A 25,067-nucleotide genomic window follows, 5' to 3' on the forward strand; every position below is an offset into this window, starting at 1 on the left:
TTAAAATTGCTTCTATATCTCCCAAAATGTACCCTATTATAAGAGGAAGGATTGGCAAAATTGACAGCCTTCTTCTCAGCAGCTAGTCAATACTGCTTACTCAAGAGCATTGAAGAATAAAATGATAGTTTTCTAATTGGGTGCCTTGTCACTAATCTCTTCTCACTCCAGTCCCTTCTTCATGTGGCTGCCAAAATAATCTAATTCACTCTGACCATTCCAATACTGTTTAAAAAAAATTAATAATAAATCTTAATTAATTCCCTATTGCCTGGAGCTAGAGAGTGAAATCAAACTTTTTATTTTTTTGAAAGAATTTAAGAAACCTAAACTTGAGCTTCATTCCTAATTTTTCAGTTTTAAGTTCCAGGAAGACTGAACCTGATTTTTCACTTCATTCACTATGAATTTACAAAGGTTCCATTATGTAGGCTGAGTTAGAAAAATAACGCAAATTTGTGCTGCATTTTGGTCTCACAATAAGGCAAGAAGTCTAAATGTTTAAGTGTGAAAAGAAGAAAAAAGAATATTTCTCTACTAAACACCAGTATTTTAGTCATGCAAATTCCATATTTTTTGTATTATTCAATATCAATTAAGAATTCAGTAATTCAACAAGTATCAGTACTTAAAAACTCATGGAAATCACAGATGGATTTTTTAAAGAGTTTATTTTTTTAAATTACCTCCTTGGAATTCATTGACACATGAGGGAAAAATTCTAATTTTTGTGTCTGTGCCAGTTTCTTAGGATCCAGGATGGTGTCCAAAATTGAAAGTCCTAGGTAGAAAATCTCTCTTAGAGCAAAATAATCAATTCTATTCCAAGTGAAATCTCCCTGAATGTCCTGAGGGCCAGACAGGTTGCATTTTCCTCCTCAGGAAGAGTATCATTTTGTCTACTGCCATTAGTTCAAAGCTTGACCAGTTGTGTTCCATCTATTTTAGGGACCCAGTGACTAGCTCCCCAATTCTATTTAGACACTTAACATTGGGTCATTTTATGAAGTATTTAATTCATAGATTAACATGGACAAGAACAAACATTTCCCACTATTGGCTCAGGGGCATAATTCCTCCATATACTACCTTATGTCTTTGGGATGAATTAAGCTATAATTTAGCTCAGCTACCATGCAGCACTGATTTCCTCCAAGTATATATACCAAAAAGACATTACTGCTAGCTTCTGTTGGACTTCAGCCTTGATAGACATTTCCAATGATTGTTGTGTTCCTTAGGTCATCAGTGTTGAGCAGACTGCAGATGTCTATGGTCCATGTGGCAGGTTTTTAAAATTTGAAAGATTTGAGACTCTGAACTTTACATCACAGGGACTCTTATTGTGCTATGAATAAAAGAGTCATTTTGCTTCTCCAAATTCTAATATCTCAAAGAAGAGAGGTAGCTATAACTGAATCAAGTCCTTCTGAAGACACTGATAGGAATAGAAAAAGGCTTTTCCCAAACTTGTGTTATGTTAGTGGGAACTAGTTACAGAATGTCCACACACATGTACTTCTCTCACCTAGCATCATCATTGTCTTAGAAGCAGCTCTTAGTGTCCTCTTTGTAGAGATGTGCCAGCCCCTTATTACATTATTACATTGCATAATCTCTTTATCCCTGTCTTTCAGAATCCTTCATTCCTTTCAAAACCTAATTCAGGTGCTAATGAAGTTTTTTTCTTATCTCCCTTGTTGAAATTATTTTAATTCCTCATTAAATTCTCTCAGTGTTTTGTCTGGATATCTTCTTTGCCTTTATCATACTCTATCCATTCTTATTATATCTCTCTGTGTAAATCTCCAAGCCTCTTCCTCTAGTAGAATCTAAACTACTTGAGGGTAAGGACTGTGCCATTTTAATTTTTTTGTATTTTCATTAGTGAATATGACTTCCATATTATTGACAATTTTTAAAAGAGTTTGTTAAATTGAATTAAACTGAATTGAATTGGAAAGATGAAATAAGCTACACTAGGAGAAATTTATAAGACAGACTCAATATTAAAAAAAATAAATAAATCAATTCAATAGCAGGACTTCAGAGATCCTGTCAGCTAAAGCAATACTCTTTTTCACGTCAACAAAATCATATGCTAATTCATTTTACAACAGAAGGTAAACAAATAAAAAGAAACATGGTGGCTTATACAAAGTAATAAATTGTTACAAATTATAACATGTAACATTGTTGGCAAATTTTGTTTTTAAAAAGCCATACATGACCCAACTTGTCAGAGCACAGCCTGTCTTCAGTCATGTCTCAAAACACAGGTAAGGAATTATTTATATTATATTTGTTTTAATATCAATTAATTAATTAATATATTAATTTTTTTTTGCCTCTCTTTTAGTTTGTGAGGAATCTGACAGGGTAAAAAAGTAAACTAACAAAAACTAATTTTATTGAAAAGGTATCATATTTTCAATGCCCTAAAATCTTGAACAAAAACTGTTGAAAACCTAAAAATTGTTTCATGGCGACAATACCATTTAACTTATAATTTGGATCTAAGCAACACAGAATTCTATTCACATCAAGTAATAAAAAGACTAACAAGAAAAAAAATCAAAACTAAGGCTTAAAACATGTCAAAATGTTCTTTAATAGAGTTTGGCTTTGTATGTAGTTTGAATATATATATATTTCTTTGTAAGACAAATTCCAAATAGAGACCTAACACCTATCTTGAGTTTTGCTTTATTTTGAATTCACCAGAATTCTATGTTGTGTTTTCTTAAGAATAAGAAGAATCATTGAGAGGCTTAGTTAAATTTAGTATGTATCCTATTATAAGGATTTAGTTAAATTTTATGTATAGTTTAGTTAGTACAAATGTATAATTATATATAAATGTATATTTATAAAATATTTAAATGTAGTTAAATTTTATGTAGTTTAGCTAGTACAAATGCATAATTATATATAAATGTATATTTATAAAATGTATACATTTAAATTTTATGTATACTTTAGTTAGTACAAGTGGATAATTATATATAAATGCATATTTATAAAATGTATAAATGTAGTTAAATTTTATGTAGAGTTTAGTTAGTACAAGTGGATAATTATATATAAATGTATATTTATAAAATGTATACATTTAAATTTTATGTAGAGTTTAGTTAATACAAATGGATAATTATATATAAATGTATATTTATAAAATGTATAAATTTAACTAAATTTTATGTAGAGTTTAGGCATCAGAAGAAAATTTTCTTTAGCAAAGGATGTTTAATAACTGCAGAGTTAGGCCCAACCCTTTGATCCTTCAACAACAGAATTATAATTATAATTAGGTTAATGATTCAATTAAATCATATCCATTCAACAGCAATCATAAGAAAAATGACAAATTTAGTCATTAGAAGTCCAGATTTTAAATTTATAATTAATGAAGATAAAATAATTAGCCAAGAATTTCACTTTTTATTCAGATATTAGAAATGAAAAGACACAACTTCTGGTACAATAAGTGTTTATTGACGAACAAAACACAAAAATTGCTAATTTTATCTAATACTAATAATGAGTTGTATAATTCAGTATTTTAACATTCTATAATTTCAATATCGGTATTGCCCCCGATAACACTGATCATAATCTAATAGTTGGTTTTCCAGAATTATTATGTCAAAAATATACTAAACTGTAAGCTGACCAGGAGAGGAAGCTCTCTAAATTTAGCTACACAGTCCTAGGAAAAACAAAACAAAACAAACTCCCGCCCCTCCCCCTAAACTGTATCCCGGGCATTTCCATCTCGGTAAAGCCTTCCAGCTGTGTTGACCTTTAAGCACCCAGGTGTACTACCACACCATCAGATCAATGATTTGTGGGAAAGAATAATATTTACAGCTTTTAGTATTTTTTTTTTCAATGCGCTCATATCCTTTCTCCCCTCCCCCCTTTACAGCATCCCTGATTATTTTCTCTAGGTACCTAATAAGGTACTTTGCATCCTAAGGGTGCGCAATGTAAGCTTAGGGGAGTTTCACAATGTTAGGAAATCAGTAGCTTGTGTTTGTGGGGACAGATTAGACAGATCGGTATTCAGACTCCCGGGTTCGTGGTGGGACGCTGTCGCCCTCACTCCCTACAAGCAGATAGATACTTGTTTTCGTCCCCAGGGAGTAGCTCCCTCGTACCGCCACGTACGGATAACGCTGTCAGTGACTGATCACTCACACCAGTAAGCCGCAGTTAGGAGCGATATGAAACCCTCCCCCCACCCCCCCAGTTATTGTTGCTGTTTTTGATGACGGCCCATAATGCACGTACAGAGAGATTACTCCCTGTTTCTGCCTAGGACGGAGCATAAAGTGGGGGTGCAAGCGGCCTTAAGGCCCTCAGCGGGGGCAGGAGCTGCGGAAAACTCTCCAGGCTGAGGGGTTACGTTCTGCTGCAGTCCATGGACTCCGGGAGAGAAAAGAAAAGGAAATGGTGCAGAATCTCGTACTCTGGCGCCACCTTTCCCTTTATCCGTTTCCCGCCTATTCACTCCTTTTCCCGCTTTCCTCCCCGCCTTTTTTGTAGCCTTTCCCCGCCTTCTAGTTTCCTCTAACCTCCACCACGGGGCGGAGGAGGTGAGGGAAGGGTGGGAGGCGGGGATGCGCATGCGTCACCTCAGACCCCCGCCCAACCCTGCAACCCCATCTTCCCTTTCCCCTCCCCCCCTACAAGCCTCGCCTCCAGACAACTTTAGTGCGCAGCCGCTCAGACTCTCCCTAGTACTTTGTTCCTCTATAGAGCCGACGGGAAGCGCGCACTTCTCACTCTCCCTATTGGTCGCTCTTGGACCATGTGACCCATAACGGCTTAACCGCCGCCTCGGGGGTTTGAGAGTTCTCTCTCCTCTCACTTCTCCTCGGCTACTTAGATGGCTGTGGAGAGGGCGCTGAGGTGCAAAAAGGTCCCCATAAAAATTGTAAACCGCACTGGCCACAAAAAACAAAAACCGATTTTCCCCTCCACCTCCACCTCCTGCTCCCTTTGGCTCAAAGTAAAGCCCCCGGGGAAGCCCGCTTGATTTCTTAAGGCCCTTAGCAGTTCCTGCGGCCTTTGTCTATGTGGGTAACTTCGTCCTCAAACTTCTACCTTAGGAAGGCCTGGGTCTCCGGGTATCTTAAGTGTTCTCCATCCCTGAAGAGAAGGGAAATAAGCCGCTTGCTGTCAGGAGCCCCCTCTTTGAAAATGATTAATACTTCCTTTCCTGATGATCCAATGGTCATCCCAATGTCCATCCAGAGGATCCAAAACCACATAAACAGGGCAGGAAATGAAAAAGACAAGAATGTCTAATTAAAATTCACAAACCAGGGCCCGCCGTGGGAAGGGTGCTCTTTAATATCATTCAATCAGTATACTTATTCCGTGCTTTCCAAGGGCCAGGTGCTGTGCTGAGCACTAAAATACGAAGAAAAAGCAAAAACCGTTTCTGCACTTCTGAAGTGCATCTTTTTTTGCCACAGACGAACAAAAGGGCAATACCTGCTCTAAAACGTGTGGGTGGGACTAGTGGATCTGCTTTATTTTTAATCTAAAACCATCCATAAAAGGTAAACCAAAGTCCGCTTTAAAATTTTTTTTCAATTAACATTTTTTCTCTTTCCCACATCTCCACTGGAAAAAAAAGGAAAAAAATAAACATAACAAATAATACATAGTTAAGCAAAACAAATTGGCTTGTCCAAAAATCATCTTTTATTTCTTGTGAATCCAACCTCTCTAAGAAGGTAGCCTGTTTCATCATCAGTCTCCAAATACTGGTGAATCACTTACTGTATTAATCAGTTTCCTTGTTTTTCTTTACTATTCTGTTATTGTATAAGTTATTCTCCTGGTTCTCATATAATGACTCCAATAATACCATAATTTATTTAGCTACTATTGGGCCCCCCTTTCTAGTTCTTTACCACTTCCAAAAGATCTATTATAAACATTTTTTTGTACATGTGCTTCCCTTTCCTCTTTGAATCCTTATGTGTGGAATAGAGAGATAAGGTGAAGGACTTACAGGAATGTGTGAATTCTTTTTCTGTATTTTCTTTTCATTATTTCTGTGTTTCCCTATGACCTGTATAATACGCACAGGCCCATATTTACATGAGTCTTGGCCAGCTATAAACATATTTACTTAACCTGAGCTGAAGACATTTATCAATATTTGACATTTATCGATATTTAGTCTTATTAGCTTGACCACTCTCTGCTTGATTATGTGCAGGCCCATATTTACTTGACCCTTGGCCAGCTATATCTGAAGCCTGAAGGTCTGATTTTCTGATTCCTAGAAATCCGGAGCAGCTAGGTGGCTCAGTGGATAGTGCACCAGCCTTGTGAGTCAGGAGGACCTGAGTTCAAATGTAGTCTCAGATTTACCACTTCCTGGCTGTGTGACCCTGGGCAAGTCACTTAACCCCAGCCTCAGGGGGAAAAAAAATAATAAAAAAAAATTAGAAAAAAAAAATGATTCCTAGAAATCAGGTGATTTTGGGGAAACAGAAACCTTCCATTCCAATCTCTCCGGAACAGCAACAACCAATTAGATGCCTCCCCCTCCCCTTCTCAATGCTCTCTTACTTATACTGTTATCTCTTGTATAAAAGCTGTGTATCTTTACTACTTCTTTAGCCCTCCTACCAGGAGCTTTCTCTTTCCCTTATCTCGGGATAAAAGGGCTCATCCACCAGAGGTATAATAAACAGCCTTTCTGCTTTCTATTTTGAGTGATCTCTGAGTAGTCATTTTAGGAAAGGGTCTTCTACATCCTTCACACTTTGGAATCAAAGGCTGTTTTTTTTAAAAATAGTAAAGCATAAAACTCAGTTAACTTGGTGTTGGTGATTGGCTCCCTAGCAGCTTATAGGTTTTTATTTTAAATAGAATAAATGAAGGAATCTTAACTTTTGAAATGAATCATCCTATTAATTGATTCATTAGTGGGTATTAGAGAAATGAATCATGGGTGGACCCCTTTTCTCCCCACCCCTTCAACTATGCAAATCAGAGTTTCCATTTGGGTCTTTTTTCTTTAGTCTTTGGCTGTTTGGAAATTCCCATGACCAATTTTCACTGCTCTCATATTAGCTATATAGCATTTATGTAGTACTTTAAGCTTTGAAAAGCATGTAATATGTTATCTCATTTGATTTGATGCTTTTATACTTTTGTAACCTCATTTTCTTCTGATCCCATGTTATCCCCTTAAGGCCAGGTTCTAGTTGCCTTTCCAAAAGACAATTAGACAACCTAATTATACATTGTGATTATGCACTAATGGGAGAAAACTAAAGTTTTTTGAGTCCCTCTTTCCAGTTCCCACAATGTGCTTTTTGATAAAGTCTTCTGGAAATAATAATTTCACTGTTTTATTGGATTAAATTGTATAAAATAACTAAATGTATAAAACAATACAGATGAGCTTGCTGTGAAACCTTACTGGCATCATTTGAAATGTTTACATCTTAATACTATATTATAGTATAATATATATATGTATATATATATATATATATTAAGACATGCATAAATAGTATATATAAGTAACAATAAATGCAGGTCTTCATGTCATTTTAGGGATAATGATGAAAAATGTCAATCCCTAGTGTAGGGAAAATATTTTTGTTGCTGTTATGAATAAAGAACTGATTTCACAAGTAGATATTGCATATATATATATATATATACACACACTTAGAATGAATATGATGATTTAATGGCCACAATTGATTTTTGTTTTAGGGTTTTTATGCTATCTATAACCTATAATAAGACAATACATCTATCTCTAATTTTAATTTCCTATAGGAAAGAGATTGCTAATTCCCATTATACCATGCCTAATCTAGGAAAACTCCATATTTAATTATATAATTAATATTGAAACATCTTGATTAATTGTAATCTTTGAACATAACTTTTTTCTTCTGAACTCATTTGTTATCAGAAATAGGTAAATGACAAAAATATATAATTTTGAAAATAATTTCAAAGTATGTTCATATTCAGTCCAATGTGTAATTGGGCCAATTACAAAATATGTATATCTTGTGTAATTATGATTTGAAGTCATGATGACTTTTGAGGCATATGGAATTTTAAATTATCTGTAGTATACTATGGCATGGCATAATAGATACAGGGTTAGTCTCAAAGCCAGCAAGACCCAAATTCAAGTATAGATATATGTATAGATATAGATATAGATATAGATATAGATATAGATATAGATATAGATATAGATATAGATATAGATATAGATATAGATATAGATATAGATATAGATATAGATATAGATAGATATATCTTGACATCTACTGGTTGTGTGACTGTGGATAAGTCACCTAACTTCCTAGTAGCCCAGGTAACTCTCCAAGACTGATTTACAACAATCAGTTGTAAAGATGCTGATTTGCTTTGGTAAAGAGAATTCCTTCACATGGGAGTTCCCTATTCTAATGAAATTATAAGCTCAGTCTTTATACTATACCTACTAAGGTAACAAAAACTATTATTAAATTGATATTAGAAATATTTTCAACAGAAGTAGAAACATCAAGGCCCAGTAAATTATTAATGTTTAAACAAAAAGTCAAATACCAAAGAATTAAATTACCTAAAAATTCAATTACCTCAGCATTCCAGTTAATCAAGGTTTTACTATAAATGCTTTTGGTGGATTATTGGGATAGTGATGAGGATCCATCCTTCATGTTCTTCAAAACTGTTTCATTGTTACTATAAACAGTTAGATGATTTTCTAGACATTAAAAGCATGTCCCAAATTTCAGTCAATATAAGTTTAAAACTTAACATACAGGTTACAATCTACCCATACAGGTGATTATACTCTTTGTCAGCTGAGAGACAACAACAGTAGCTGTACCTACGATGAAAAGGAAATGTTACGGAGATTGGGTTTGCAGCTGAGACTCACTGGAGATGGAATCAATAATAGAATAGTTCAAGAGGTGAGATACCATACATACCATCCCTAATAGTGCTACCAAGTAGATAGGGAAATTAGATGAAGAGAAAATGCCACAAAAAATTGGTGTGATTTCCAGGAACTACTTAGAAAAACTGCTTTGCTGAATTTTTTAGAAATTTTACAAAAAGTGCTTTGTTGTAATAAAAGTCTCATGGAAGGAAAACCATTTTACATAGCTATCACCTGCAAACACATAAATTATTACTTTGAGACAGACCTAAGCTTCATCAAACCAGTAATCTATCTGACAGGGATATCAAGGGCTATATTTTGTGAAGAAAGCCTTGGTCATTTTACTAATAATAGCTAACAAAGTCAAAAATATTATCCTCACAACAACCCTCAGAGGTAGGGGTTATTATTACCCTCATTTCTACAAATGAGGACATTGATGCAGGAAAAAAAAAAAAGGTTTAAATGATTTGTTCAGGTCACACAAATCATGCTAGATTTGAACTAGAGACTTTCTGACTTTAGAGTCAACACATTTGTTTCACTATGTTTCCTAGCTGTTTTGTCTTCTGTAAATGATGTGCAAAAGATAAGAGACATAACCTCTAAAGTATCTGGTTTCTGTTAATAACCTGCTATGGCTTTGTGGATAACTTTTAAGTTGTTTTTATTTGATGCCTTAGGTTGATGAATTAATTCATAGATGATATTTCTTCCTTCTCTAAACTGCCTCATTGTGGGGGGATGGAGGGAAATGATATCATCACTTATCTATCACTGTTCAACTCAGGAATGTCTTTTTTTTCCCTATTTTTTAAATTGGTGGCATTATATTTTCCTTGCCATATACAATATAGAACAATTTATCAAGTGACACCTGCTTCCTTTTATGGCATGGTTTAGCAAATCTAGTTTTCTAAAGCCTATATACCCACAATTCAGGTAAGTTGGTGACACCTGACCTTATGCCTTATTATTGTTCTAATAACTGGCTTCCAAAAATTAATCAACAAGCATTTATTAGGTGTTGAGCACTGTCTAAAATAGAATTCTTTGTTAAAAGGTAACCATAAGAAATTTAGGAATCCTATATTAATATTAAAGTTGTTGTTGCTCATTTTAATCTATGTCCAGATCTTGGAATACCAAAATTGAAGATCTTGTGCTTACTTCTTCCATTTTCACTCAAATGTTACTCACCATCAAGTTTGGCCTCTAGCTTGGCCATATTTAGTCCTGTGGTATCTACTCTGATAGTTGGGCACTTCATCTATTTTTGCTCATCCTTGCAATGTGACCTGTCTAGCATCTTTTTGCAGGCTAGACTACTTCCAATATATCTATATGAGTCTTTTACATAGTTCCTCAAATTTTTTATGGAATTACATATATTTCTTTCCATTGCATGCTTGGTTATAGTAAATTAGTACTCTTTAGATTTTGTAGAAGACCAACATTCTGATCAATGTAGGCAGAACTGTAAAGGTAGACATTTCTGCCATGATCTTTATAATATATTAAGCTGGAACCAATCTAAACAACTTTGCTTGTCATGGTCCATTCATTATTCGTACTGATAGCTTGCTTGAGCTGGTAAATGAGAGGTACCCATGTTCTATTCTCTCTTTTACCTGCAAACTGGCTTTGTCTAGATTATGACTTGTATGTAGTGCATACATATTCCAGAGCAAAATTATAAAAAAAAAATTAAATACCTATATACAATGGAATGTTTTTCTTCTACTTAGAAGATCATGCAAATCTTAATCCAAAAAAAATCTGTGAACTTTTGCTGTAGGGTACTTCTTAATTTTGCTAGAGTTTTATACTGTTACATGAATTCCTTAGAACAGAAGACCTTAGAATCATAGATATATAACTGCAAGATAATTTTGAGATAATTTATTCTAGCCTCCTCATTTTATAAATAAAAATATTGAAGCTCAAGAGGAATGACTTGCTTAAAGTTACAATATCAGAACTGGAATTTGAATCTAGGTCTTCTGATTCTAAATCCAGTGCTTTCCCCATCAAGCTTTTTATTCACTTGTTTTATTCCTCAATAAATAATTTAAGTGCCCTTTATGTGGAAGACATCAAGGATACATGAACAAAAAATGTTAGTTTTTGCTCCCTAGAAGCTTATATTCTACTAGGGGAATACTGCAGATACAGATACATACATACATACATACATACATACATACATAAACTCTAAAAAATCCTTAAAGGAGAAAACCTCCTTTGACTCTGCCTCAGTGAGAGGGACTCCATCCCAAGCACAAACAGTTTCATCTTTTTATCTGGGTGGGGCTGGCTCAGTCCTAAAACCCATTGAATTCAATTCAAATTCTAACTCTGGCTAAAACTCAGGCAGGAGCCAATCTGGGACACCACTCATGAGCCCCCTTCAGCTTGTAGCCAAAACCCCGTATTATAAAAGAGCCAGATTGGAGCCCTCTCCTTGCAGAGATCCCAAACATGGCAGCCTTACATTTGGCATGCCAAGGATCTCTGCCCACTGGAACATTTTCTGGTGCCTTCTTAGCTCTACCTTCAACTTTACTAACTAGACTTTAACTTTACTTCCAATCCCCATAATAAACCTCTTTTATCAATCTAGGTTTTCAGGTCTGTAAATTCCTCTTGCACTGCCACTAGACCTCATTTAACTCCCTATCCTTGCGCCGAATCCAAAGGGTTGCAGGGGAGCTCTATTTGACTCCTTGTACCCCGAACCTGCCACTAAACTTCAATTAAATCCTAATTTCATTTAGGTATCTCATCAAGTTCATGGAAGACTTTTCAGGTTTTTCTGAGAGTATCCTGTTCATCATTTCTTATGGAACAATAATAAATAGTCCATTTATAATTACATACCATATTTTATTCATTCCCCAATTGATGGGCATTCCTTCAATTTCCAATTCTTTGCCCTGAGAAAAGAGCTGCTATAAAGATTTTTGTACATATAGGCCCTTTTCCTTTTTTTAAAAAAAAATTCTTTTGGGATTCATGCCTAGTAGTGGTATTGTTAAGTCAAAGGATAAGCATGATTTTATAGTCCCTTTGGGTATAGTTCATATCTTTTGATCATTTATTAATTGAGGAATGGCTCTTATTTTTTTTTATATAAATTTGACTAGATTTTTCTTACATTTGAGAAATAAAGCCTTCATCAGAGAAACTTTGCTTCAAAATTCTTTTCACAATTACTATTGCTAAGTGTATTCTTTTCTCTCTCTCCTTTCACACTGACTGTCCTTCCTCAAAAGTGTTTTGCTTCTGACAATCTCCTCCCCCAATATGCTCTCTCTTCTGTCACTCTTCCATGGAAGATAAAAATTTTAAGAAGAAGAAGTGAGAAGTGACAGATGAACATGGTAGAGGTGGCTTATGTAAATTTAGGAGGTGACATTCCTAATTCAGGAAATAGCTATTAGTCCAGTTTTGTTGAAACTGAAGAGAGTAGTGTAAGATAAAGTTGGGGAAAGATAGGTTGTAGGTTATAGCCACAGCATGGAGAACCTTAAACTGCCAAGCTGAAGAGTTTTTATTTTCTTTTTCTGTGACTTTAAGAAAAAGAAAGCCTTCTTTATGACTATTTTCTATTCTTCACAAGAAAGAATTTGCTACCTTCTCAGGTCCCTCATTCAATAAAAATCATTCATTCATTTATTCACTCAGAGCATTTTTGCACTGGCTAGAGGCTTAAAAACAAAAGAAGTAGATTAATGTTTTAGTGGTAGGTATTTGTAATCAAAGAAGGAATGGAACACAGATCTTTATCTCTGGTTGTTATTGTTGTTGTAGTTTTGGGTCATAGCTTCCTTTGCAAAGCAATCTAAAAAGATCTTAGAAATGAAGTTACTTTAATTGCTCTGGCCTCCATACAAATCTTGTGAGATTTTAGGCAGCAGAGTCCTCAAAATATTTTGTAGACACAGGTTTATAATCAGGTTTTGAACATGAATTACAAGAACATTTTTAATTCTAAATCAATTAATTTTCTGGTACCATAGACTTTTATCAGTGCTCAGCAAATGAGAGAATAGACAGTTTTAGCCTAGGAATATTCTTTTGCTTTTCATTGATTGCCTGTCCTTGTTTGAGAGTTTTCTAGACATTATATTTTAATGAATGAGAGAAGTCTAGCAGATGGCCCTGAAGATCTGAAGCTCAATAGATGATAGCAGAGACCAGCTTGGAGACCATAAGAGAAGTACAACAATATGGCAAAATAATATTTAATAGAGTATGGAAAAGTGACACCTAAAAGACAGTAATTCAATGTTATGGATGAGGTAAAAGGGAACCAAATCATGAGATAAATACCTAATAATGAGGTATATACCTCAATAGGATTAAGTGAGGGCTAGTGGCAGGATTCGGGGTACAGGGAGTCACATGGAGCTCCCCTGCAACCCCCTTAGGATTCGGTGCAAGGATACAAAGTTAAATCAGGTCTGGTGGTGGCGAGAGTCCCCTGTAAATGAATTTATAGGCCCGAAAACCTAGATGGGTAAAAATATGTTTATTGCAGGGTTTGGAAGCAAGGTTAAGGTCTGGTTAGTAAAAGGCATTAGATAGAGGAAGATATACGCTGAAAGCGGCGGGGACAGAGAATCTCTGATGCAAGCATCTTGGCTGGCATCTTTCAAATCTCTGAACCAAAGATGGTTCTAGCTTTGCTCTTTTTATCTGCTTGAAGAAGTAATGGGCGGAGCTCAGGTTAATTCCTAGAAGGCCAGATTTTTGATGGGCTTTATCCTAGCCAGCTCCGATCCTGTGGGGGGACTGGGTACAAGCCCAGACTAGTTTGACCAGATCTTGTATCAAAGGTCCAAGTCCCAAAGGAAGTTGGAGATCAAACAAGGAATACCAAGGGGCTACCGCCCTCAACATTATCAGAGGTATATGTAGTGAATATCCAACTCATACTCTATGCAAGTCTATAGATGTCATAAGAGGATGTCAACAGTAATATTTGAGTTGTGAATTGCCTCTGCTATATGTACATCCTGACCCCGTTTTTCCCTCTGTATATGCATGTTTTTCCTTTATGTGGACCTTACACATATTTATCCTGGTCATATAGGTTTCTGACATATATATCTTTTTGCTTGTGTCCTCCATGAGTATCTAGTATCTACAATGAGTTCCCGAATCACATGTATTCTTTCTATGAATAACTTTAAAAGTATATCTGGGGCAGCAAGGTGGCACAGTGGATAGAGCACCAGCTTAAGTCAGGAGGACTTGAGTTCAAATCTAACCTTAGATACTTAACACTTCCTAGATGTGTGACCCTGGGCAAGTCACTTAACTCCAATAGCCTCAGCAAAAACAAAACAAAACAAAACAAAAAAAACCTCATTTATAATATATTTGGAGGTATGTATGTATATATAGATCTTCCCTTATAACTATTTATTTTTCTATTTGATGAAATATCTTTTATTTTTAACTGTATCTTCTAGATTGGCCAATACAAGTAAACAGACTGATGGGGTTTATTAGGATATGGTTTCTTGAGCTATGATGCACAAAATCTCTTGAATCTAGGATAGATGTTTTGAGGGACTATACATGTGCTGGTGTGCCCTAAATTCTACACAACAGAAATGTCTTGAGCTTTTGCTATTTGAAAGACACTTTGTTAAATGCATTGTAAATAGTCAATTCTGTGACTAGCGTGGGTTCCCTTTTTTCTTTTGTAAATACCATTTATATAGTGCTTTTTAAAGTTTACAAAGTATTTTATAATGTCATTTATCTCCTTTAATTCTCACAACAGGCCAATGAGATGTATGCTATAATTATCTTGATTTAACAGATGAGGAAACTGAGGAAAAAGTTGAACAACAAGCCAGATCACACAGCTAGTAAGGTATCTGAGGCAGGATTCAAATTCAGTTTTCCCAATTCTAAGTCTAGCACTCCATCTACAATGTTACCTATCTTAGGGAAAAATGGAATTTCTTTGTTGGTCAGAATTATCTGTATCATTCATGTATATAGAAATACTTTTTGTATGGCAAAATGGCAATGGTGTTATGCAGTTCAATAGAGCACATATTAAGCTGGAAATACTCTTAAGCATTGTACCAGGCTCTGAAAGTAGATAGAATTAGCTTTGTCCTTAGCTTACAGTCTAATGAGCATGAAGATTCATATACAAATCACAAAGGTAATTATCACTAGTATAATATAAAGAAATTTGGGGCACACCTAAATAGTGTAATGGATAGAGTAACAGCTCTGAAGTCAGAAGGATCTGAATTCAAATCCAACCTCAGACACATAATGTTTATTAATGACGGCAAGTCACTTAACCCAAATTGCCTCACAGAAACAAAACAAAAAAGTTTGGGCAACTTTCTGTAAGATATATGGAGATCAGTTTCAGAGGAGGGTAAGTCAGAGAAGGCTTTTTGGAAAAAAGTGGTGTCTGAATTTGGACCTAAATGGAAAGATTTCAAGAGTTTTTTGTGTTTAATTTAGAGGGTGAACAGTCAATTTTAGTTTGGGGGAGAACAATGGTCAAGGAATGGCCCTGTATGACTGCAAAATAAAAGTACATGAAGAAGAGAGATGTGAGGTGAGGCTGGACAGATAACTTGAAGCCATGTCATAAACTGTGTCTCAGAACCTTAACTTTGGGTTTGCATGGACTGGGTTCAGTATGGAGTGTAGGGGTTTCCCCTAAATCATTCTCTGACTCATTTCCCAGGAAAATGTAAATAGGTGCTAGACTAACACGAAGTATTCAAACTTCTTTAAATATAGGATAGTCTTTATTTTACTTGAAAGAAAATAGGAGACACAAAAGCATCACACCAGAGTCTATAAATATCATTTGATCAAATGATCAAAGCTTAGAAACTAATCTAGATTAAGAGATGAAGAATTTTGGCTTTGAGGTAGTGTGACAAGGAATGGGAATGAAGCAGATCCCCTTTGAACTAAGCCAGTCAAACCAACCTGTTACTAGATCAGAATTACTTTGGGAGACGGTATCTGTGCTTCATAAATTTAGTCTTTTTATGCTTTCATTTTGTTTTGTTCTCTTAGTTGCCTAATCTTTTGAAAAACAAAAACAATTATATCTCTGTTGAACAAAGAAAAAAAGTGAAAATTCAGGAAAGGTAAAATTCAGTTCTTCATCAACTCCCTTAAAAAAGTCTGAGGGTAGAAGGTTGGTCCATTACAAATTTATTATCGTTCTATGGTACTTGGAGTCTTTCTTTTTTGCTCCTTGTTATATTTTTTTTCTTTGAACTAGAAGCTCTTGATTTTGGCTATAATATTCCTGGAAGTTTTCATTTTGGAATATCAGAAAGAGTTGTGAATCTTTTCTATTTCTATTTTGCCCATTTGTTTTAGGAGATACGAGTAACTGTCTTTTAAGATTTCTTGAAATATGTCTAACCTCTAGTTTTGGTTTTGACATTCAGGTAATGTAATGATTTTTAAATTTTATTCTCCTCAATCTGCTTTCCATTTACTTCAATTTTTTTTCATCTTTTGAATTTGTCTTAATATTTCTTGTATTATGAAGTCATTGACCTCTATTTGGCACATTTCTAATTTTCAGGTTGTGTAGCTGTAGTGCAAAGTTGTTAATTCCTTTTCTGATTCTTTCTTCCATAGTTCTCATTTTCTAATTTTTTTCTTTGACTGTCATTTCATTTGTAAAAACTTAAAAGCCACCTCTCTTCCTTCATCTCTTCTAGTTCTAATTTAATTTGTTTCATTTGTGGGTTATTTGGTTATTTGTTTTGAGGCTTTGCTTGAAGATGTTTTGGAATCCTCTTCTTTTGGGATTTATTGCTGTCACTACAATAGCATTTTATGGTAGATTTTTTGTTGTTCATTTTCCTAGCCTACTCTCTGACTTCACATGAGGGCCAGGCTCTGTGCACTTCTGAAGGGAAAGCCTAGGTTAGTCTTGTTGCTGCTCTCTAGTACTGAGTATTGTATTATTATAGATCATAAGGACAGCTTAGGTTGGATACCTGCAAACTTTCAGTAGTTCCAAAGTAATCTCATCCAGGACAAAAGTCCTGTCCCAACCAAGTTCCTGATCTGAGTCTGTGAGTGAACACCACCAGACTGCTGCTGAATTTAGCTTCTATTGACTAGTTGGGAAGCTCTGCTGATATCAAAACAGTAAGTTTTCCTTTGGTCCCTGTTTAATTCCTCTGTAGGCTACAGATTGAGCCAGAAGTTGGAAGTGATATCCCACTTTAGTCCTGGCATCTGAAGGATACTATTACTAATTGCTTCTGAACATGCTCCTCACTAAGTGTACTACCTGGAGCTTATAATCTCTTTTGCCCCAAAACGCTTCCTTAGTAGGAATTAGCCTCAGTTAGCCTTGGATTTGTGACCTGGGATCTAATAGTAGGCAACAAAACATTTGTTGCCATTGCAGTGCCCTCTTGTCCTAATGCACAATCTCTCTCTGTGCTGTAGTAGTTACTGTGGTTATGCCCCTGGCCAGACCCCATATCTAGTGTCCATAAACTTCCCTTTATGCTGACTTAGGCTGGAAAATAACTCACGGTGACTTTTTTGGATTTGGTCTAGTGAATTTTCTAGGTCTGTTTAGGGGAAGGATTATTTTCTAGGCCAGTCTGGGGGAGGAGAGCATGCAATACTTCCTGCTAATCCTATCTGGGCTCTACTTCTCTTGCTATTACAATTACTTTTTCCAGCCCTCCTAACTTTGCTCCACCCCCAAAGCAAACAAATATAATTGTATTCTTGTATTCTTATCCTGTCCTCTCTGATAACCAAGTCTTTACTATATAATTTCTCTTTCCCTGAAATGACTTCCCGATATTTTTTCTTGAAGTCCCTCCCTTCTTTAAAGGTCTGATTCAAGTGCCTCTTCTACTAATCATCAGGATCATAAGATCATAGATTTAGAACTGGAAGACAAATTAAAGTTCTTGAAGTCTCTGCCCTTCTCCCATTTCTGTATTTTACAGATGGGGAACCTAAAGCACCAACAGATTAAGCCCAGGATCACATAGCTAGTGTTTGAAGGAAGATTTTAAAGCTGGTCCCACTTAATTCTATGTCCATTGCTCTATCCATTATAACACGTTGCCTTCCCTCAAAATGATTTCTCCCTCTTCTAATTTCTCAAAGCATTTGTCTAGATCTGTCCTTTGTATTCATCTCACTCTCAATTGTATCAAAGTTGTTACAAATGATATACCTCTCTCCATTAGATAATACATTCCTATTATAATAATACATTCCTATATATATTCCTTGAAAGCAGAGTACATGAGATAACATATAAATATATATATATATATATATATATATATATATATATATATATATATATATATGTATTTAAACATGTATTTATATAAATGGCTTTTTAACCTTGGAGTGTTATATACATGGTAGCTATACTATTATTATTATCAATCTTCTATATTCATATCCTATAATTTGTATGCCTATATTCTAGATGCTTAATGAATAAATGTTCTGTAATACTCATTTACCACTTATCATTTCTGCTTTTTCCTTCAGAGTGTATATAATATATCTTCCCAACTAAGTGGAAATTCCCTTAGGGCAAAGGTCCCACTTTATCTTTGTATTCAGGTTCCTTTCCTAATTTTAAGTAGAAGCAAATGAAACTCTGAGCATAATTTGTTAACTTGGGGAAACAGTGTACACAATTCAGGCATAGATCAGACATGCCACCACCACTACTATTCATTTTTCATTAAATATTTTTTCTTTAGCTTTTCTTATAATTGATTCTATTATCTCCTTAAAATTTATAGTGTAAATAGGACCTCACTTTATTTCCACAAAATCTAAACACATCCTTGAAATCAGTATAGATAACAATGCTGAGATTATTTAATGTGAAATTTTATTTTTACCAATTTTTGGACATTTGGGGCATTTTTCTTGAGTATGTTTAGTACCTTGAATTAATATGTTCATTGTCAAAATGGAAATCTTTTTAAGGAGAAAAAGAAGAGTAAAGTTTCCAAATTTCCAAGTGATTTTCAAATAGAAACTAGCTTGAAAATCACAATAAATTTGGGTTTTTGAAGAAATTTATTAATCATAACTGAAGAAACTTATTATTGTAACAAATAAGATTATTATTTATTATTATATTGAATTTCTAACTCAATGCTCTTGTCTTTTTTTTTACAGGGCCTTCAACTAGAAGATGTCAGAGATACAGTGGCTCATTTTGTCTTATTTGTGTTTAAAAAAGCTCATTTGGTTTTGAGATACTTTTTGGCTAAGCGTCCAATGTAGAACAAAATTTCAAATTTAAGCTATTTTTTCTCTACTTTTTAAGACACACAAGTTCCCTTTACTGAATTGTAAAACCCTGGGAATAAAGACTATACCTTGTTGATCTTCCTATCTCCCTGAGTAGTTTGTATATAATAGATACAGAGAAAAGGAGCATTTTGATATGTGTCAATGATATGAATCCTGGAATTGTGGTAAAATCTCAGTTTAAATTCTGGCTGTGATACTTATTGCCCAAGAGATCCTGGGCAAGTCACTGAATTTCACTGAATCTGTTTCTGTATCAATAAAATGACACTAGAAAATGTCAGCTTCAGAGATGAACAGCAACCATGAAAGCAGAATGAAATTACAGAGAAGTCAAGGAGCACAGTCAGGAGACTGAGCTATGAGAAGTCTTCCAATAATGATGCAACTTTATAAATCTGAATTGTCTAAGAAGAATCTCAATTTTTGACACTATTGGATGGGAGGAAATGGAGAATCGTTTTACTTGGTTTTTCCTTGATGTGTACTTTGCTATTCTGTTCTAAATAAATGCCTTGTTATTTAATTTGTGGCTTCTGCTTGGTTTCATGTTAGAAAAGACAGTTTATTTGAGCACATTTGCAAATTTGTGATTACCCCAAATTTCCAAAATTGGAACCCAGATAGTTAAAAGTATTAAAACCATGTGAATCCTTTGTTATAGCTGCAAGATGGCTGGTATATATGTGGTTAGATGGTGCAGAAATCCACAGTTGTTTGGTTATATAGTCTAGATAAAACTTAGATAATTTGCTCAGAATAGAAAGGTGTATGTATGCAGAGAACAGACTGGGTTAGTCTGGGAAGCATAATGTGTTGGCACTTATAAATTTTTATCTTAGCTCTTAGATTGGTAATGTTATGATATTCATGTGTATATCGATCAAGTTCATGTCTCATGGTGCTTCTATTTGCCTTTTTTATCCACATCCTTTCTATATCTAGCCTGCATCAGAGTCAGAGAAGCAAACAATGATAACTTTGATCAGATAAACTCTGATAATGCTTATCAGAATGTACTATTCTTGTTTCTATTCTTAGAGCAGTATGCCAAAGGAAGCTTAGATGACAAGAGGACAGAAGACCATAGTGTTTAGATAGCTAACGTTATTTAATTGTCAATATTCTCAGCCAAATGACTAAAGACTTGAAAGTAAACCCATTGTCAAACAAGGACAGTAAAAATTGGAAAATAAGATTTAGAACCAGGAAGTGAAAGAAATCAAATGGGCTTGTAGACTTCATATTTCTCATGAACATGTCCTTTAAAAAGAGAGAAGGCATTGGAAAAAATAAGAAATGAAAAACATAAACAAAAAATTAACTTATCAGTTTAAAAATATGAAGAGATTATCTGAATTGGTTGATTAGAACAAGGGTCAAAACGAACATATCAAGATAAAATGAGAAGGCTCTCTGTGTCATTAATGCATACCTTGTTCCAATATCTCTTCAGTCTACCGATTCCCAAAGAAATTGGCTTTGGCTATTACTGTTTTCTAGTTTAAGTTTTAAATTGCACTGCAACTTTTGCAATACCTTATATTTGTAATACACTTTTTGTAGTAGCAAAGTACTAAAGATGAATGCTCATAAGCTGTGGAATGGCTAACCAAATTGTGGCACATGAATATAAAGGAATATTATTGTGCCAAAAGAAATGATGAATATGGTATTAGGATCATATTCCATAGAGCTGGAAGGAATCTTAGAGGCTATCCTCCATTCTCCCCTCCCAGAACTGGTGCTATGAGAACCTAAGGGAAAGAATACAGAAAATCATGAAAAGATTTAAAATTTTAATAGCTTAAAATTGCACTGAGACCTTTGGGACACCCTGTATTTTGAGACTAATTTTTTCAATCTTTGACATCCTTGGAACATATGCCTGCTAGTCTGGGTCAAAGAGAATGGACAGTTGAGTCATTTTCTTAATATAATAATAGTGACAACCATTCTTCTCCTTCCCCAACTGCGTAAAGACCAGGTGTGTTAGATTGTATCTCTCTTGCAGGATTCTCTGTTACTATTAAAGGGACTGAGGTCTTTACCAGTGGTTTAAACTCCCACTGATTGTGTCCCCTCCCCCAATTTTAGGAGTCCATGCACTCCATTTCTAATTAATCATTTAAGAGATTAGTTGATTTAGGAATGTTTATTGAAACGGTATATCAAAAAAAATCATGCAAACACTCTCCCCAACACCTGAGTGACATAATCTTTCCTTTCACAGTAGGTATCCCTACCCCAGTCACTGAGGAATTTGGCTCACAGCTTAATTTAGTTCCTATATAGATTATTCCAAGTTCTGAGTCTGAAATCCCTCTAGTTTTAGGGCCTGGCAGCCTAGTTTCTCTGGACTTCCCTGATAGACTGACATCAACATACATCTTGAGTTGAGATTGAGTTCCAATTTACAACTAGAATTGAAAAGGACAAATAAAATGAACCTAAACCTCAAGCCTGTTTCTTGAGACCACAGAGCCTAAAAGGAAGAGGCCTGAAGGTGGCTCCTCCCATATCTAGCTCAGCACATGGCACCTATGTTTCAGGAAACAAGATTTTCATCCTGCTGGATACTGCTGAAAAGAGACAGCAAAACTGTCTCTGTCTGTCATTTTAAAGATATAGCCTGGTTTGGCTACCTAACCAATGGGGAAAAAAAGCTATTCCTGCCTACAAGGTAAGGAAATACAAGATATCTTTTCCAAGAAGTATCTCCCACATGAATGCCTCCATCTTAAATGATCTGAACATGAGAAATAGTCCTGTACTATTTGCACAATTCTAAATAGCAAATTCTAAACAATTCTTCAGTGTAGTTAGACCAATTTATAGCTTTGCCTGCAGGGTTTGAGTGTGCCTCTCTTTCTACAATCCTTCCAACATTGACTATCCCTTTTGTCATCTTTCCCAGTTTTCTGGATGTGATTGGAAACTTCAGAATTGTTTTTATTTCCATTTATTCTATTAGTGATTTGGAACAATTATGTAATTAATAGTTTGCATATCTTCTTTTGATATGTATTTGTTCAAAATCTTTGGTTATCTGTTCATGAATGACTCTTGGACTTATATATCTGTACTGTGCTACATTGGGGAACCAAGAGAGAGAAGGTGAAACAATCCCTACTCTGAAGAAGCTGGCATTCCATTAGAATGTAACTTAAATTCAATTCAATGTAATAATATTGGCTCAGTCAAAATGCTCAGAAGAGCATTTTAAGTAACATGCTCTTCTGTAAAAGAACATTTTACAATTGTATCTATTCATGTTCATTATGCCTTGGTAGATTGCTAAGTTAATTTTTTTATTTTTTAGCAATTTTGTTGTTTTTGTAGCAATTTTGACTGACAACTTTCTATCATTTTCTCCCTAATTTTACTTGCTATTTTAGAAATGATATACATAGTGTGATTTATTTTGTATCTTAGCTCCTTTACTGAAGCCATTCTTTAATTAATTTCTTTGCTGATTCTCCAGAATCTTCCAAGTTGTGTTATTGGTAAATAAGAATAGTTTTGCCTCCTCTTTGCTTATGATTATCATGCCTTTAATTTTTTCTCTTGTATTGATATCAGTTCTATAACTATATTAATATTAGAGAAAGGGAACATCCTTATTTTACTTCTATATCCATTGTAAAATCTTTAGTGTTTCCACATTGTATATAATGCTAACTTTGGTTTTACTTATATACTTTAAAAATAATTTTGAAATGGTCTTTCTATGCCTATGCTTTGTAGAAAAAATTTTTTAGAAGAAATATTTTGTGTTGGAGGGGATGTGGGAAAACTGGGACACTGATGCTTTATTGGTGGAGTTGTGAAAGAATACAGCCATTCTGGAGAGCGATCTGGAATTATGCCCAAAAAGTTATCAAACTGTGCATACTTTTTGATCCAGCAGTGCTACTACTAGGCTTATATCCCAAAGAAATACTAAAGAAGGGAAAGGGACTTGTATGTGCAAGAATGTTTGTGGCAGCCTTTTTTGTAGTAGCTAGAAACTGGAAAATGAATGGATGCCCATCAATTGGAGAATGGTTGGGTATATTATGGTATATAAATGTTATGGAATATTATTGTTCTGTAAGAAATGACCAGCAGGAGGAATACAGAGAGGTTTGGAGAGACTTACATGAACTGATGCTGAGTGAAATGAGCAGAACTAGGAGATTATTATGCACTTCAACAACAATACTCTATGAGGATGTATTCTGATGGAAGTGGATTATCTTCAACATAGAGAAGAGCTAATCCAATTCCAATTGATCAATGATGGACAGAATCAGCTATACCCAGAGAAGGAACACTGGGAAATGAGTATAAACTGTTTGCATTTTTTGTTTTTCTCCCCAGGTTATTTTTACCCTTGGAATCCAATTCTTCCTTTGCAACAACAACAACAACAACAACAACAACAACAACAACAAAATTCGCTTCTGCATATATCTATTGTGCAGATATACTATATACTATATAAGATATACTATAACATATTTAATATGTATGGGAATGCCTGCCATCTAGGGGAGGGGAAGGAGGGAAGAAGGGGAAAAATTCGGAACAGAAAGGAGTACATGGGATAATGTTGTAAAAAATTACCTATGCATATGTACTGTCAAAAAATGTTATAATTATAAAATTAATTTAATTTTTTTTAAAAAGCATAAATATTTTGTATTTTGTCAAAGGCTTTTTTCCTACAGTTAGTGATATAATTATGTGTCTTGGTGTGGTTTTAATTTTAATAGGATTCATTAAATTAAATGCTTTCCTCAATGTTTTATTGCATCTCTGGTACATAGCTAATTTAATTATGCTGAGAGATTTTTTTTACTATATTGATGTATTTTTCCAGTATTTTATTTTAAAATTGTGAATTGAGGTATAATAGAGTGCTTGACTTTAATAATAGTCAGGAACACTTTAAATCTTTTTAAATTTGAAGACTTTCTCATATAACTAGCTATAGGATTATCTGTGGCCAAGTCATCTCTCAGCTTCAGCTTCCTCATCTATAAAATGGGGATAATAATATCACTTCTAAAAATTACTCTCAGGTTCAAGTGATAGAATATATGATAGTGCTTTGTAAACTTTTGGTAAACTTAATTTCCCCTGGAGCTTTCATTTTTTTCTTTTCTTTGATTAGGAATATGGACAGGGACTCAATCATAGCAACTGAATTTTTAGGAACAGTTGGGACACAAGGAAGAAAGGGAAAAAAGTAAAAACAAGGACATAAAAAGTATTTTCTGCATTTAAGGGAATCAGAATCAGACTGGAAATCCAAAGTATGTAGCAAGACTATGTCATCCTGGAGACACTCTGATATTTGAACAGCTCTCTCACTTCCCAATACAGCTTTGGGTGGGTGGGGTAATGGAGGGAGATAAGAATCAAAACAATAATCAAGATGATTATTTCCTCATTTTTAAAAATTCCTTGCATTCAGCTCTCTTTGTAGTGGCCAGACACTAGAAACTGAGTGTCTCCCCATCAACTGGAGAATGGCCAAATAAATTGTGGTATATGAATATTATGGAATATTATTGTTCTGTAAGAAGTGACCAGCAGGATGATTTCAGAAAGGCTTGGAGAGACTTATATGAACTGATGCTTAGTGAAATGAGCAGAACCAGGAGATCATTATATACTTCAACAACAATACTGTATGATGATCAATTCTGATGGATGTGGCCATCTTCAACAAGGAGATGAACCAACTCAGTTCCAAAAGAGCAGTAATGAAATGAACCAGCTACAC

The 25,067-nt window shown here is 34.7% G+C and overlaps 1 long non-coding RNA gene across 1 annotated transcript; it reads left to right on the forward strand.

Moving 5' to 3' along the window:
• Positions 1-4,842: 4,842 nt before the first annotated feature.
• Positions 4,843-19,820, forward strand: LOC141566505 (uncharacterized). Its single transcript, XR_012489338.1, has 3 exons — positions 4,843-5,570; positions 8,854-8,984; positions 19,160-19,820. It is a non-coding gene; the product is annotated as an uncharacterized LOC141566505 (long non-coding RNA).
• Positions 19,821-25,067: the final 5,247 nt, after the last annotated feature.

This window comes from Sminthopsis crassicaudata, chromosome 4, assembly GCF_048593235.1.
Source record: "Sminthopsis crassicaudata isolate SCR6 chromosome 4, ASM4859323v1, whole genome shotgun sequence".
In the NCBI taxonomy this organism is placed as follows: domain Eukaryota; kingdom Metazoa; phylum Chordata; class Mammalia; order Dasyuromorphia; family Dasyuridae; genus Sminthopsis; species Sminthopsis crassicaudata.